This window comes from Poecilia reticulata, unplaced genomic scaffold (genome assembly GCF_000633615.1).
Source record: "Poecilia reticulata strain Guanapo unplaced genomic scaffold, Guppy_female_1.0+MT scaffold_181, whole genome shotgun sequence".
In the NCBI taxonomy this organism is placed as follows: Eukaryota; Metazoa; Chordata; class Actinopteri; order Cyprinodontiformes; family Poeciliidae; genus Poecilia; species Poecilia reticulata.
The window spans coordinates 658,353-663,220 of NW_007615018.1; the positions used below are offsets into that span (position 1 = coordinate 658,353).

At 46.5% G+C, this 4,868-nt stretch overlaps 1 protein-coding gene across 1 annotated transcript in view; it reads right to left on the reverse strand.

Moving 5' to 3' along the window:
• The window catches only part of LOC103460096 (CD82 antigen-like), an 18,026-nt gene extending 15,267 nt beyond the window's left edge, over window positions 1–2,759 (reverse strand). Inside the window, exon 1 of the mRNA XM_008402092.1 lies at window positions 2,666–2,759. The gene's annotated coding sequence lies outside the window, so the exon portion shown is untranslated. The remainder of the gene's footprint in view (window positions 1–2,665) is intronic.
• Between the last annotated feature and the right edge of the window lie 2,109 nt (window positions 2,760–4,868).

Sequence of the window (4,868 nt, forward strand, 5' to 3'; positions counted from 1 at the left end):
TTCAGACTGGATTCAGATTTGGTTTCAGCCTGGTTTCAGACTGGTTTCAGATCTGGATTCAGACTGGACTCAGATCTGGTTTCAGACTGGATTCAGATTTGGTTTCAGACTGGATTCAGATCGGATTCTACACTCCAGTTCACACTGCTCTGGGATCTGGATTGTTAAAGGTTTAGGACACTGTTTTAAACCAGTTTCAGATCTGGTTTGAATTCAGACCGTTTTAAACATGTGAATCTGGTTTTTCTCTGATTTTACATCCAGTTTTATTGGATCAAAACCGTTAAAACGGTCTCAAACCGGTTTGAAACCCAGTTTGGGTCTGGGTTGGTGGATGTTTGTCCGGTTGGTTCCAGCGCTGGAATCTGACAAGATTGAGACCCGGTTGTGGACCCGTTTCGGGTCGGGGTGAACAGGTCCGGTTCTGGAGGTTTGGACTCCCTGGCCTTTTCTCTGGATGTGAGGAAGAGGAGCGTTGAGCCTCTGCTCGTCTTCGTCGTGTGAGGAAGATGTTAAACTCCATCCAGCCCGATTCCCTGCAGCGATATTCCTCGGAACCGGCTGATCCGGTTTGGAGCCAGGAGTGCCTGAGAGCCGAGCTGAGCGTGACTCAACAGGACCCAAACGTTCCCGCTCCGGTCCGACCTCCAGCGGCCCCAAACCTCATCAAGGTCACAGACACGAGTCGGATTCATCGACGGCAGCCGCTCTGACCCACATCCACCAGCGCCGGGGGGGAAGCGGGGGGCCCAGGGCCCGGTCCGATCGAGACGCTGCACTGGGTCACCAATTAAACATTGATCCGTCTGAGCCAGACTTTTTCCACCAGTGGCAGAACCATCAGAACCAGCTGAGGTTCTCAGGATGAAGATGTGAAAGGTCCAATCAGAACCAGGCGAGTCGCCACAACGCTGCTGGACGATAAAGTATCGTCAGAAACAATCACAATTATTCCCATTTGCATGAAATCTTCAGTTTGAAGGATCATTTTGTTTCCAGACTCCAAGTTTATTTCATTTGTTGTTTCTGTTGTTTTGTTTCTTTATTTTGGATCTAAAACGTTTTCCAGCTCCAGCGTTAAAGTTCATTAGAGTTTAAAGTTTATTTATTGTTGAGAAATGCAGTTAGCATTTCAGTAGCTGGTCTGAGGAGCAGCATGAACTTCGGCTCTGCAGATTTTATATTTCTGAGTAAAACGACGATCTGCTGTTACATAAATGGGCAGACATTTTGCTTTCCGTTCTCAGGTTTGGACTGAACCATTTCAACACGGCTGCAAGCAGAAGTACTGATGGTTCTTCTTCTGGCCGGATCCGGTTCTGCTGCTTTCATTCTGAGCAACATGGAGGTTTGGGCAGTTATTCAGCTGGGTTGCTATGACGACTCAACTCACACCTCAGGTCACATGACCAGAACAGAGGAAACGCTGAAGCAACCGCTGGCAGGAAACCTGCACCACGACCCGGTTTATGACCGGCTCCAGAACCGGCTCCAGAACCTCCAGACCCGGTTCTGTTGGTGTTACAGAGACTTCATATTATTCTGACTTGAGGAAACTTTTCCTGATAATTCCTTTTCTCTGAACAGTTCCCATCCAGAACACAAACTTCTGAGAGCCATCTTGGAGAACCACACGGTTCTGTCCGGTCCGGTCCAGCCCCTGGTTCTACGCCTCAACATGAAACTGCATCAGAACTTTAGGAGATTGATAATCGATCGATAGGTTAAACCGATCGTATCCATATTTAGCAGAGCAGAATCGGAATCAGTTGAAATGGAAAAACAAAAACATCCAACAGAACCGAGACGAAGCCCAGAGGAACCGGAAAGAACCAACAAACCAAGCCAGAGACCCGACTGACTCTGATCCGATGTGTGAAATATTCCGGGTCCAGTCTCACGTCCAACACAGAACCAGAACCACAGACTTTACCATCAATCTAACGGTTGCTATGGCGATTCCCACCTTTTCCAAAGAGAACATCAGCGTTGATCAGTTCTGGAGGAATTCTGGGTCCTTCTACTGTGAAGGATCCTGATCCAATTCTGGAACCAGGTCACAGAGTTCTGGTCCACAGAACCATCCCTGAACAATTCAGATCCACACAGAGTCCAGTTTCTGGTTCTGAGTGGAAACAGAGGAGGGACTACTTTCTGCCGTGGAGGAATCACATCATGACATGTTGGTGCTTCTAAAACTAAAATGGATCCGGGTTCGGGTTCAGGTTCTGTCCAGGTTCTGGGAGGTCCAGAACATGGATTTATCTGACCTGGGTCGGCGGAACCAGCAGAATGGATCAGAGCGCATCTAAAATTCTGAACGGGACGCAACAGCTCCACACCGAACTGGACCGAACCCGAACAACCAGAACCAGAAACCAGATCCGAACCGGCTCTGCTCTGAAAGTTATGGGTTTCCAGTTCGGATCAAAGTCCAGCTGAATCCGCCTGACTGGCTTCAGTTTCACTTTCCTCAGACTAACCTCCTTCAGTCAGAACCGAACAGAACAGAACCGACGGAAACGCAGTCAAACCCAGCAGAACCGAGCCTCCCCCCCTGATCAATCCGAACCTGATCACCCGAGCAGCCGCGCACGCCTCGTGTTCACCATGGCAGACAGACGGAACCGGTCCGGGTTCGGGTCCAGACTTACGGGTCACTCACCTGTTGTTCCGGCGGCGGCGCGGAGAGAAGCGGGTTCTGTGCGGGTTCTGTGCGGGACTCTGCGGTTCGGACTCTCTGACCTGCGGGTCGAAGTGAACAACGAGGCGACAGCGACTGTTGAGACCGAGAGAGGAGGCGGACTGGCGGGGCGGGGGGAACCCCTCCCCCCGGTGTGCTGCCACCCTGCGGCCGGCAGAGGAACTTCCGGGTCAAGAAAACAGTCATTTCATATTTGATCAGCTGTTCACTGAGTTAAGTTTCATCATTTGAGGCTTAAACGTTAAACTTCAGAGGCGGTCCACAGAGGTGGCCACCAGGGGGACCACGCCCTCACCAACTGAAGCCTCCAGGTCACCTGGAGTAAAATCTAGAAAAAATTACTGACATATTTTAAAATAAGTAATATTTCAATAAATAAAATGATTATATTTAAATAAGTAAATATTTAAATAAATAAAAAATTATATTTAAGTAAACAATTTTAAAATAAATAAATAAATATTTCTCAGTCGGATTTTAGTGCGAGTCCTGGGGGTGTGGTGTTCACTCTGGCATCAAATCTCTTAAACGTTTTTCTCCTTAAAGTTATTTTTCAAAAGTATTCACGCTCTTTTACATTTCTCTGATTTTGTTGTTGTTGGTTTTGTTTTGTTTTTACAAATAAAAATCAGAAAACGTGTGCTGCACATTTCTAGTCAGAGCTTAAAAACATGGAGTGCATCAAAACTTCCTCTGAAGTCACTTAGCTAACCAGAGCCCACAGGTTCTGGTTCTGACCTCAGACGTTCTGTAAAGAAACTCCAGCGTCATGGAGGAACCAGCAGTGGGTCTGGGGGTTCTGGATCTGGCTCCAGCAAAGACAACCAGCCTGAACTTACGCCAAAGATATTATGGAATAGCTTAGCTCAAAGCATGGCCTAGTCAAAGCCCGGACCTGATAGAACTGACGTTCTCAGATGTTTTTCATCCAACCCGACTGAGCTGGAGAAGTTTTTAAGTCTGCAGACGTTCTCTAAAGTCCTGACTCAGGTAGAAACAGAAGCACACCACACTTTTCAGATTTTAAAATAAATCTGAAATAATTTTTTTTCTGTTTTTCACAGAAATTCTGAGAAAGTTTGAGTTTGAAACGAGACAAAATGTGGGAAAGATGAAGGGGTGCGAAAACTTTTAGAGGCTCAGAAACCATGACGGTTCTGTTTCCGGTTCTTTTCACCGAAAACCAAACCGAACCTGATAACTAATCCGTTAAATTCACTATAACCTCGAACCGATCATCAGATTATTCAGATGAGATGAACCAAAATGGAGTCTGGAAAAGTTCTCCTGACGTCACAGCAGTCCAGATCCGCGGTTCGTTTGGACCGCTCCGGGTGAGGTCAGCTCGGTCTGCAGAACACAAAGCCTCTCCTCAGACCCGCCAGCCGTCCTGCAGCTTACGTCACCGTGACCTCATGACCTCACTGACTCACAAAGCATAGCTGACCCGGCCAGTCCTGGGTTTTGTTCAAGTCCAGAACCTAACCAGAACCCACCGGTTCTGCTGAGCAGATCTGGACCGGTACCATTACTGCTGCCACCTGGATCTTTAAGAAAGAGTAATCTGGTCCAAATGGATCAGAACCAGAATAGAAAACAAGATAAACAATAAAATACAAAAACTAAATTGAAATAGAATCTAAAATCTGTAATAATCTGATAAAACATGTAGTTGACCTGCCTGGACGGGCGCTGCTGCCCCCTGCTGGCCTGGTTCTGCTGCCGGTTCGGACCTTCGTCTGTTCCTGATGTTTCCTCCTCTGCAGGACCCAGCTGGTGAAGGTCCTGCTTCTCTATCTGCTGCGGACTTTGACTAGGCCGCTCCAGAACCTTCCTGTTGTTTTTCTGTCGGAAGTGGACCTGATTTGATAATCGGTCTGCTGCAGAACCATCGCTGCTAAAAGCCCAGATCACCATGCTGCCACCACCATGTTTGGCTGTTGGCATGTTTTTGCTTTCAATATTTTAAGCTTTTATTTTAATTGAGACATTTTTATTATCTTAGTTTATGTCTCCTTTGAAGATATTTTGTTTGAAAATATGTTTAAAGATTTTATATTTTTAAGTTTAAATTGTTTGACATTCAATTTTTTCTTTTAAATATTTAGGCATTCTTTTTTAATTGCTCAGTTTAACATATTCAGTTTCATTTGATCCTCCCCCC